The 12,517-nt window shown below is 41.8% G+C and overlaps 1 long non-coding RNA gene across 1 annotated transcript; it reads left to right on the top strand.

The window, feature by feature from the left end:
- Positions 1 to 209: 209 nt before the first annotated feature.
- LOC119790917 lies at positions 210 to 11,962 on the top strand. Its single transcript, XR_005281782.1, has 3 exons — positions 210 to 343; positions 421 to 457; positions 11,770 to 11,962. It is a non-coding gene; the product is annotated as an uncharacterized LOC119790917 (long non-coding RNA).
- Positions 11,963 to 12,517: the final 555 nt, after the last annotated feature.

The following is a 12,517-nucleotide window of genomic DNA, read 5'->3' on the forward strand; positions in this document are numbered from 1 at the left end:
ATCAACTTCTGTCACTTGGAACATTTTTAGGTTCTTCAGCATATTATGAAGCAAGGCTCACATGAGGAATGTGGCTTTCTGGGCCAGACCCTTCAGAAAATAATGCTGCTGTGTAATCTCACTGCAGAGCAAAGAAGAAAAAAAAAAAATGAAAGTCATTTGTCACGTGCTCTGAAAGCCTTCCTGTGAGATTAGTTCAGTCCCTTACGTCTGGACAGTGTTCTGATACAGCTCATTTTCTCTCCTTTTTAGATGGCGTCTCACCAGATGTACATCTGCATCCCAACTGGGACTCTCCCTGATGCCTTGGCTGTCTTACCATCACCTCAAACCATGCATGGCTGTCAGTAAGCAAAGCTCTGTTCTTAACTATCATAATTCTTTGCAGAAAGGTTCTAAATATTGCAAACCTCTCTCCAGATCTTGGAATAAGCTCCAGCTCCAGGATATAACTATGGTAATAATATTTTTAAAGCTGTGAATGAGATATGACAAAATTACATCACAGTTATCAGTTTAATTTACACATTTTTAAACTGGATATGCATTCTATTCAATTCAATTCAGTTTATTTATATAGCGCCAAATTCACAACACATGTCATCTCAAGGCACTTTACAGTTCAACCAGATCATACAGTCAAATTGATACAAAGTTTTCTATCTAAGGAAAACCAGTTGATTGCATCGACTCATTGACTCAAATACAATCCCTCACACTAAGCATGCTTGTAGCGACAGTGGAGAGGAAAAACTCCCTTTTAACAGGAAGAAACCTCCAGCAGAACCAGGCTCAGTGTGAGCGGCCATCTGCCGAGGCCGACTGGGGTTCAAGGAGACAGAAGCAGAGATACAAAAAGCAGCTGTAAAAGGCGGCCCCGTCCAGGAAACACACAGCCAGGCAGACAAGCTCCAAGGCAGCTCCCATGTCAGAGGACGAAGAGAGCACATCCACTCAGTCACGGTCAGAGAAACAGGACCACACTGGAAAACAGGCAGATCTCCAACATCTATAAACAAGGGTGTTGATAGAAGCAGCACAGCTGATGTTTCTTTCCAGGATGGAGTCACAGCCAAACAGGAACAGACGAGGCAAAGCTACTCTGAGGAAAAGCAGAGAGAGCAGAAGGTTAGAGATTGAACTAACAGATTCTGCAGAATAGGAGAACAGAGAGAGAATGAAGCAGAATGATGAAATGGGGGTCCCTATGTCCTCCAAAAGTCTAAGCCTATAGCAGCATAACTATAGAGATAGCTCAGGATAACCTGAGCCACCCTAACTATAAGCTTTATCAAAAAGGAAAGTTTTAAGCCTAGCCTTAAAAGTAGACAGGGTGTCTGCCTCACGGACTAAAACTGGTAGTTGGTTCCACAGGAGAGGAGCCTGATAACTAAAAGATCTGCCTCCCATTCTACTTTTAGAAATTCTAGGAACCACTAGTAAACCTGCAGATTGAGAGCGAAGAAGTGCTCTGTTAGGAACATAAGGAACAATCAGATCTCTGATATAAGATGGAGCTTGGCCATTTAAGGCTCTATATGTGAGAAGGAGGATTTTAAATTCTATTCTTGATTTAACAGGAAGCCAATGAAGAGAAGCCAGGATAGGCGAGATATGATCTCTCTTTTTAATTTTCATTAGAACTCTGGCTGCAGCATTTTGGATCAGCTGAAGGCTTTTAACTACAGTTTGTGGACTTCCTGATAGTAAAGAATTACAATAGTCCAGCCTTGAAGTAACAAATGCATGGACTAGTTTCTCAGCATCACCCCTGGACAGGAGATTTCTAATTTTTGCAATGTTCCTCAGATGAAAGAAGGAAATTCTAGAAACCTCTTTGATATGGGATTTAAATGACAGGTCCTGATCAAAAATAACACCAAGATTTTTTACTTTATTATCTGAAATCAGTTTAATCCCATCCAAATGAAGTGACTGGCTAATCAGTTTCTTTTTCAGAGACTCTGGTCCAAAGACTATAACTTCTGTTTTGTCTGCATTCAGGAGCAGAAAGTTAAGAGTCATCCAGGTTTTTATGTCTTCAAGACATGCCTGTAATCTATGTAATGGGTTGGCTTCATCTGGATTTATAGACAGATATAGCTGGGTATCATCAGCATAACAGTGGAAATTAATCCCATGCTGTCTAATCATTCTACCGATTGGGAGCATGTATAAAGTAAAGAGAATTGGTCCTAGCACTGATCCCTGTGGTACTCCACAGGTAACCTTTGAGCGTGTTGAAGATCTATCATTAACATGAACAAACTGAATTCGATCAGATAGATAAGATTTAAACCAGTCTAGTGCTGTTCCTTTAATTCCAACAAAATATTCAAGTCTTTCTAAAAGAATATTATGGTCAACTGTATCAAATGCAGCACTAAGATCTAACAGGACGAGCACAGATACAAGTCCATTATCTGAGGCCATGAGAATATCATTAGTGACTTTCACCAGAGCTGTTTCAGTGCTATGATGAGCTCTAAAGCCAGACTGAAACTCTTCAAAAAGTTCATTATGGTGGAAGTGATCGCAAACTTGTTTGGCAACTACTTTCTGAAGAATTTTGGATAAGAAAGGAAGATTAGACATAGGTCTAATTGACCACGCCATCTGGGTCAAGAGACGGTTTCTTAAGCAGAGGTTTAATTACAGCAACCTTAAAAGCTTTAGGTACATATCCCTGTAACAGAGATAGATTAATCACATCTAAAATGGAGGAGGAGATCAAAGGGAATACCTCATTAAATAACCTGGTTGGAACTGGATCTAACATACAAGTTGAAGGCTTAGATGAAGACAATAATTTTGCTAATTCAGAGAGTTCAACTGGATCAAAGCAGTCTAAACCCGGTTCAGATTCCATGACTACCTCAGGTACAATCGCGGATAGAGGAGTGCTTATGATCTTATTTTTAATAAGATCAATCTTATTTATAAAGAATCCCATAAAATCATTGCTGCTAAGAGCAGGTGGAATGGACGGTTCAACAGAGCTATGGCTCTGGGTGAGTTTGGCAACTGTATTAAAAAGAAATCTAGGATTATTCTTATTCTCCTCTATTAATGAGGAGAAGTATGCTGCTCTTGCTTTACAAAGGGTCCTCTTATACAGCAGTAAACCATTTTTCCAGACTAGGAAGGACTCTCGCAGGCCTGTGGAGCGATATTTTCTCTCCAGTTTCCTAGCATTTTGCTTCAAAGTACGCAGCTCTGCATTAAACCAAGGAGCAAGCTTTCTATTTTTAATGGTTTTCATTTTCAAAGGAGCTGCGTTGTCTAAGGCAATACGCAGAGAACTAGCAACCCCATCAACAAAATCATCAACCTGTGAAGGGGAATAAGCTAAGCTTTTGCACTCTGCAGCACTGCTCAGTGACACAGAGGAGAGAGAAAGTGAAGCAGATTCTTTAAAATTTATAACTGCACTATCTGATAAAGATCTACTAAAATTGAACCTTCTTTTGGGGGAGGAGAACTCTGTTAAAGTAATCCTGAAGGTTATTAGAAAGTGGTCAGAGAGGACAGGGTTGTGAGGAAATACTGTTATTTCTTCACATTCTATGCCGTATGTCAGCACAAGATCCAAAGTATGAAGATGAGAATGCGTGGGACTATTCACATTTTGAACAAAGCCAATAGTGTCTAAGATAGCATTAAAGGCTGCTCTTAAGCTATCGCCTTCAATGTCAGCATGGATGTTAAAATCTCCCACTATGATGACCCTGTCAGTATTTAATACCAAATCAGAAAGGAACTCTGAAAACTCATCTAAAAATTCAGAGTAAGGACCTGGTGGACGATACAAAGTTACAAAAAGAAGAGGTTTTCTTGCCTTGAAATTTGGATCAGGGAAATTAAGGGTTAAATGTTCAAAAGAGTTGTAGGTATTAACTGTTTTGGGAGTAATCAGTAAGTCAGACTGGAAGATTGTTGCTACTCCTCCTCCTCGCCCAGAACTTCTGGGGATGTGAAAATTTAAATAGCTTGAAGGAGTTGCCTCATTTATGCTCACATAATCCTCTTGCTGCAGCCAGGTTTCTGTAAGGCAAAACAAGTCAATGTGATTATCACAAATCAAGTCATTAACTAGTAGACTTTTAGAGGAAAGCGATCTTATGTTAAACAGACCGCATTTAATTGTTTTAACTTTTTCCCCAATTGGAGTTATTTTGATTTTAATTAGATTATCATGATTTACTCCTTTGGGAATCTTTGCTAATTTATTAGATTTTGGTCGTGGGCAAGACACTGTCTGGATGGAGTAAAGAGTGGGTAACAGTAGAGAAGCTGCAGAGATGTGTGTTAAACTACAACTCTGCTTCCTGGTCTGCACTCTGGGTGGTCAGGGTTTTGGAGGACTAATAAATGTGGCCAGATTCCTAGAAAGAAGAGCTGCACCATCCAAAGTGGGATGGATGCCGTCTCTCCGAATCAGACCAGGCTTTCCCCAAAAGGATTGCCAATTATTAATGTAGCCCACGTTGTTTTCAGGACACCACCTAGACAACCAGCGGTTGAATGACGACATGCGGCTAAACATGTCATCACTGGTCAGATCAGGGAGGGGACCAGAGAAAATTACGGAGTCCGACATTATTTTTTTTTTTTTTTCATTCTGTGTTATGTTACTTTAAAATGCTGATATATTTTTGCATCAACCTGTTAGCAGCTGGTTAAATCAGAGCAGTAAAAACTGCTTGATCTGCACTAGAATCGATGGAAAACTCAACGAGTCCAATGATGGCCACAAACCTACAATACAGACTAACTGAGAAACATTAGTCAAATCAAAGGTAAATTGTCAGTAATAGTTGACACATGTTGGAAACAATAAAATTACTTAATTTGCTGTTGGTCATTAGGCTTTAATAGGGTGCCTCATTCCTGGCTCTTACTCTGTCCATCCCCTGTGAATCAGACCCATATGGAGCCTTTTGGATTCAGACTTTTCTCAGAGGAGTTGTGGATGTGTCTGACTTATGTCCAGTTCTGATAACAAAGAGCCCTACATTTGTAAACGTTCTGATCGTCTTTCCTGGATGTTCAAATGAAATCCATCCGTCCCTCTGTCCATCTGCCCACCCGTCCATCCATCTTATTGTCATGATTTTATCTAGAGCTCTGACCCACATGCAGAAGACCAAACAGAGAGACCAGGGAAAAGTTAAACAGGTTTTATTTAGAGTGATTGAGATGAGTCTAGTCAAACCAGAACTGGAAAATGAAGGGGAAGATACTGCAGTTAGTTCAGGCTCAGTGGGAAATGAGTGACTTTGACTTGAAGAAGAGGAATTAGGTTGCAAACTCATGTTTCCAGAAAAAGGTGCCTCTTATTGAACCCAGTCGGTGTGGGTTGTTCCAGTAATAGACTTGTTCGTTGGAGGGCGGACAGGGTTTACCCAGATTGCGGTTGTTCCTTGGTGAACGGAGAAGCTGACTGCCACTTAGTTTTCCTGCGGAACTTGAACGGATTATTGTGGAGATGAATCCCCTGCTCAGTGACAATCCCAAAACAATCCTTGAGGGGAAAAGTTGATCCAAACCACAAACTTGAATCCTCAGCTCAGTTCTGTGCTCAGAGAATCCTTCCAGGGGGGGAGAAGGTCCAAAACATCCAGTTTGCAGGATGACTTCCTGCCGAAAGGCAAAGACAAAAACAGCAAGGTTAAAAACTTAGGTAGACAAAAACTCAGTTTGACTCAGCAAAACTCAGCTTGACTAGAGTACCCAAAACTGGCAAACACTCTGGCGTCGAGGTAGTGGCAGTGAGCAGCTTAAGAGTCCTCAGGTAATGAGGCAACGAGCTGCAGGTGTGCAGGGAGGCCCAATGAGGACGGGGCACCACCTGGTGGAGGAGAAAAGGAAACACAAAAACAGACTACACAAACTGGATTCCTGACACTTATTCCGCCAGGGTTGCAGACAGGTTGCTGGTATGTCACAGGTAAAATAAAATCCTAAAATCATTAACTTTATGTGTGTTACAATGGGGTGGAGCTTTTGAGGACCCAAATGCAGAGATCAGGAGGCTGATCTCAAGCACAAGATGTCATTATCTGCTGTGATAGCTGGCCTTAATTACTCATGCCTTTCACCTGCTTTACTGTTTCCAGCTCCTAATCATCACTCATCTCATCCACCTGCCAGTTGCCCTTATATTGGCCTCAGTTCCAGCTATCATGGCCAGATCATTAGATGTTCTGGCCATGACATGAACCTTTATTCCAAGGTTCATGTCCTGGATCCTGGCGGCCAGTGAAAGGAGGGTTTTGTGTCTGTCTGGTCTCCTGCTTATCCACTGTTCCTCCCCTGCTGAGTCCTCTGGGTTTTTGGCTGTATACGGCGGGAGGTTCAGTTTTTATCCCATTAAGCCTGGCTCCGAGGTGGAGACCAGTTTAAAGGACCTGCATCAAGTTCTGGTTCTACGTCCTGTCTCTGCTACCCTCTACCACTGAGCCTGCCCATCTGCACCTGATCCTGTCTGCTCCAGTACGTGTCTGCCTGGTCACGTTTCTGGACTCTGTGTGGACTCGGAACCTGCCTGGGAGCCCTAGGATGACTGGAAGCCTGGATCCCGTCTCATCTGTCCGTTCCTGCCTGATCTGTATCCCTGGCCTGGATCGGCTGCCTGCTAATGATTGGATGTGGGAATGGCATCCTGTCCAAGCTGAACATGTGCAAACGGAAAACCAGTAGGATTCACTAATTGTGAGGTGGACATTTTTTTAAAGACTGCACAGAACAAGCAAAATGCAGCTTAAAAGGTTTTAGTTCTACATCAGAACTTGATTATCTTTTTTTTATATTCGAACAAATTTTTGGATGATATTTATTTTTATTTGTTGTTTCTGTCTGAGTCAGTCTGATTCTTTGAGGTTTCTAAAGGTTGGGTCACTCCCCTTGTGTCCCACTCTACAAGCACCGATGCAATTTTTCTTCCTGTCACACACTGGGCATTAAACATAGGGTGACCAGATGTTCTGATGTGAGCTGGCCTGTGTATCAATTTCTCACTTCCATTCTAGTGTCCCACAAAATGAAAAATGTCCCATAGATGACTAGATTAAATAATGAAAAGTCAAAAGAATGATTTAACAGGCACTTTTCCTAAATGTAAAGAAAGCAAAGCTGTCGGCAGCCCACCGTTTGGTATATTAACATCAAACACAGCAGTAGGTTTGAAAACAAAACCAGTTAAACCTCTATCAGTATAGACATGCTACACATCTTTAAAAAGCTTAGATTCTCCACAATTCAACCACCAAGTTTGTTTTATGGAAACCATGAGCAACAAAACACAATTAATAAAGATATAGCAGCATGTTAAATCTGAATTTTTTAAATAAAAATTCAACTTCTTACATTTGAAGCGAACCTGAGGCCGTATTATAAATCCAATCTTGGATTGTTTGTATTACATTTGTCCGTAAGGGTTCACAGACAAAAAGAAACGCAGCATATTAATAATAAAAACATTCCATTACGAGAAAATAGCCACAAAAAATCCTACAAAACAAAAGCCAATTTCGTTTTGAGATTTGACAGCCCTCAAAGCGTTACCAGAGCTCCCTCTCAGCTGACTTCTTTACACATTATTCCCCTCATATTATGGTTCATAAAGTCTGGCTGCTATTGGTTAATTCCACACGCAATGTTTGGCTCTCTATCTATTGATATTACCTATAAAAGAAGGGTAAGCACGGCTAATTTTATTAGAGCAGTCCTGATATATTGCTGGGCGTAAAAGGCAAAGAGGCAGATCAATCCTGAATCATTGCAACATGTTCGGATATATTAGATGGAAAGTTCCGAAACGTTAAAAAAATATTTGCTTCAAAAATGTTTTGTGGCCAACAAAATGCTCCAGTGTGATTTTGGAAGTAAAAATTTTTGTGTTAAAATGCAATTAGCATAATTTGGCATATTTGGAGAGTTTGGAAGACGTATGAACTCAGGAGTTTAAGTCTCATATCTCTTGAATTACTTATACTTAGAGGTCTGAACTTTTCTGCAGTTGTGGTTGCCAAATGCGAAGAAAATCTAAAATAATGACCATAACATATTTTCAAGGAAATCTTTGTTATTCTTATTTACAAAATAGAACTACTATTTTTCGAGAAGAATAAGACAACAACTATGAGTCATGTTTTAACTGCTGACAGATTAGGCTGTGTTTTAGTCACCCTATTTTTCATTTATCATTTTTCAGAAAACTAGAAGGTGGTTAGCTTTAAATGATGTATCACGCTGTAAGAACTCAGTAGCGTAAGACCCAGAATTTGAGGCAAGGACAGACAGTGATTGCTTGAAAGGGAGTTATTGATAAAATCTGAGCTGAGGATCTGAAGCGGTTGTTGGGGGGGGGAGGTGGGGCCACTGCCCATTAGTGGCAACTCTGGTTAGAGAGAAAACACAAGTAAGTGACCATGATAATCTAAAGTGAAGATGATATAAAATTGAGAACTTCCTGGTTGTAAGCATGTTTCAATCCAGCTCCTTGAGCGACGGTAGGATCCAGCGATGGACTGCCAGCGAGATGTGGCAGACGCCGCTAGAGTGCACCTGATGCTGCAGCCCCAGGGGAACAAGCAGGAATCAGAGCCCAGGTTCAGGGAAAGCAGTTCAGAAAGGAAAGGCTCAGAGATCCAGGTGTCCATAGTCCAGTCAAGGGTTTTTCGATCAAAACAGGAAACAGGCAGGTTCGGGGTTTCAAGATCCAACAAAGTGTTCATGTGAGAACGTTTCAGATGGGGAACTGGTAGGTCATAGTAAAGAAGACCAAAGCATGATATCGAGGGGGGGGAAAACGACGGTACGCTTAAAAAAGCACTCCCTCCATTGGACTAGAATACAGGAACAGGCCCACCTCACTGGATAAGAGACAGAACATGTTCAGGAAGACTATGACAATAAGAACGAGAAGACGAACTATGGCATCCAAGTCAAACACAGCAACATAATCTCCATGTCAGCAACACAACCTCAAAAACAATGATCTGGGTCTGAGTGTGGACTGATCCGGGACTGAGCTGTATATAAAGCAACAGGAGCAGGTGGATGAGATGAGGGATAATTGGTAACTGAGCAGAGTTAAAAAAGGCGAGTCGACTGAGCATTTAGGTCAGCTATCAGAGTCATGATCATGACACATCAAATGTAATTTGGGATTACAGTTCCTTAGTTACTTGCTTTTCTATTTGGGTATGCAAAAAGGTGAGGATTACTTAAATTTAGGTGGGTTAAATGTAAAGAAAGCAAAGCTGCAGCCACTGTCACAGAGCCGCAGTAAAAACGCTGCGCTCCATGTCATGTCCAACCTGCTCACAATTCTCTAGATATTGCCAAATAAGATATGGAAACTACATTTAAAAAAATTTAAATAAATTCAGCCACAAGAAAACTGTGGAACGGTTTATAAGTGGGAGCAGCCAGGGAAAGGCCAGGTTCTCCTTTTCCAGGTCAGTGTCAAGAAGCAGTTCCCAGTTAAGGAAACAGGCAGAATCTAGCAGGATTTCGAAGACAGGTAAGGCAGAACGGGGACAGGCAGGCTCAGAGGTCCAGAGGCACAACATGTCAGAATCAGTGTGGGGTTTAAGGGTCTTGCTCAGAGACCCAGGTGGCAGTCTGTGGGAGTGGGGCTTGAACTCAGCACCTCAGGATTCACAATTCTATGCCCTAATCACTAGCCGTAAACTATTCCGAATATTATTCATTGTTTTTCCCTTGCGGATAGAGCAGTCTGGAAATAAAGACCCCCAAATTATAATTCTGTCTGGTGTCCCTTAATATCACCAGCCCAACACTTGCATTCCACAAACATGGCGCAGCACCTGCAAGATTAGGACGGACAAAAGAGCCTAACAAATAGCACACTGACTACACCCTGGCTTCCTTAGATTTTTTCCCCTACATTGTTATTTTCCTGATTTCTACCCGTATATTTGCTCCGGCATCATCAGCAGTTACCCAGTGCAATGCCATCATTATGGCTGACTGAACAAAGGCAGGACTAACGAGCTGATAAGGAGCAGGTGTGAGTAGAGCTGAAGAGGAAGCAAAGGAAAAGAAAACACAAGGGGGCAACAGAGGACAGGCAAAGAAAAACCTAAGAAACTTAAATAAATCCAGAACACCACCATTAAAGCTAGAAAACTAAGAAAACCTCAATAATCTTGAAACTGAAAGCTTAGAGAAAACCAACAGAACCAAGATAGTTACAGTATGTCTGTTTGCATCTTAATGATTGATCAAAACAGTGTTAAATGACTTTTCCTTTTGTAAATTGCACAATATTCCACAAAAACAACTCTCTAACCGAGGGACCAGAAAGGGGGGTTAGTTTTTGGCTGGTTTAAAAATTTCCCTTTTAGTAAATGGTTCTGACACATTATTTAATGAAAAATTTAAAAAGGGTCAAGCTGGGCAGGATACTGTGTAACCACTACCACAGGATCAAACCGCTACTGGTTCTGCTGTCAGTTATATTCATACTTGTTGTCTTTCACTTCATCGGGGGACGGGGTCATGGGGGCAGCAGTCTCAGAAACATGCTCTTCTTTGGGATTCCTTTTAAATATAAAATAGAATTTAAAACCCTCATTTTACATATAAAACCTTAAATGGCCAAGCCTTATCTTACATAAGAGATATAAATTGTTCTTTGTTCCTAACAGAGCACTTTGCTCTCAATCTGCAGGTTTACTAGTGGTTCTAGAATTTCTAAAAGTAGAATGGGAGGCAGATCTTTTAGTTATCAGGTCCTCTCCTGTAAAAACTAACTTCTATGAGGCGGGACACCCTGTCTACTTTTAAGGCTAGGTTTAAAAACTTTCTCTTTTTGATAAAGCTTATAGTTAGGGTGGCTCAGGTTACCCTGAGCTATCTCTATAGTTATGCTGCTATAGGCTTAGACTGCAGGAGGACATAGGGACCCCTACTTCATCATTCTGCTTCATTCTATCTCTATTCTCCCACTCTGCAGAATCTGTTAGTTCAATCTCTAACGTTTCTGCTCTCTCTGCTTTTTCTCAGAGTAGCTTCACCTGGTCTGTTCCTGTTTGGCTGTGACTCCATCCTGGAGAGAAATATCAGCTGTTCTGCTGCCATCAACACCTTGTTTCTAGATTTTGGGGAGCTTGGCCTGTTTTCCAGTGTAGTCCTGTTTTCTGACTGTGACTAACTGGATGTGCTCTCTTCATCCTCTGACATGGGAGCTGGCTCGGAGCTCCTCTGCTGGCTGTGTGTTTCCTGGATGTGGCCGCCTGAGGAGCTGGTTGGCAGTTCCCTTTTTGTATCTATGCTTCTTTTTCTATGTCTGCTTCTGTCTCCTTGAACCCCAGTCGGCCTCAGCAGATGGCCGCTCACACTAAGCCTGGTTCTGCTGGAGGTTTTCCCTTCCTGTTAAAAGAGAGTTTTTCCTCTGCTTAGTGAAAGGGATTGCCTTCGAGCCAGTGAATTGATGCAATAAACTGGTTTTCCTTAGATAGAAATTGTTAGGATTCCGTCTGTGGTGGGTTTGTTTTGTGTTTGTCTTCCTTCCTCCACCAGGCGGCACCTGGTTCTGGTTGGCCCCCTCCACACACCTGTGTAAGGTTACCTCTTTAAACGGAGTGCTCATAAGGTTTGCTGACTGGGCCACTACCTCGACGCCAAGTGTTTGCCATTTTTGGGGACTCTAGCCAAGCTGATTTTGCTGAGGTCAAACTGGGGTTTTTGTCTACCTGAGTTTTAACCTGCTGTTTTGTTGTCTTTGCCTCTCGGGAGGAAGTCCTCCTGCAAACTGGATGTTTCGGACTTCTCTTGCCTGGAAGGATCTTCCCGAGAATCAAACTGACTGTGATTCAAATTTGTGGTTCTGGTCAACCCTTTTCCCAAGGATCGTTTGGGTCTTCTCTCTGAGAAGGGGATCCATCTCCAAAACAAACCCCTTCAAGTACCGCAGGAAATCTAAGTGGCAGTCAGCTCCTCCGTTTTCCAGCGAACAACCGCTTTCTGGGTATACCTGTCCGCCCTCCTCGATCTAGACCAGGGGTGCTCAAGTCCAGTCCTCAAGAGCTACCATCCTGTAACTTTTAGATGCATCTCTTCTCTAACACACCTGAATCGAATGGCTCAAACCTCATTTAGCCCAGCAGGGAGGAAAGGTTAACGGAGACATTCATTTGATTCAGGTGTGTTTAAAAGTGGGGTGGATCAAAAAGTTTCAGGGATAGTAGCTCTTGAGGACTGGACTTGAGCACCCCTGATCTAGACAAACACTGGAACTCCCACACCGACTGGATTCTATAAGAGATTTAAACCTTTTTATGGAAACGTGAGTTAGAGAGCTAACACTGGGATTCATCTCATCCTTCCTCAATAATTTTGTTAAAAAACTTTTCCTGGTCTCTCTGTGTGGTTCTCTGCTAGAGTCTTTTTTTTATGTTTGGGTCAGATCTTATTTAAATCGTGACAGAAATATTTGAACTTTGAACTTCCCTCAAGCTAAATAAGAAGACATACTCTGTTCTGG

This window comes from Cyprinodon tularosa, unplaced genomic scaffold (assembly GCF_016077235.1).
Source record: "Cyprinodon tularosa strain WSP-4 unplaced genomic scaffold, ASM1607723v1 ctg375, whole genome shotgun sequence".
Lineage (NCBI taxonomy): Eukaryota > Metazoa > Chordata > Actinopteri > Cyprinodontiformes > Cyprinodontidae > Cyprinodon > Cyprinodon tularosa.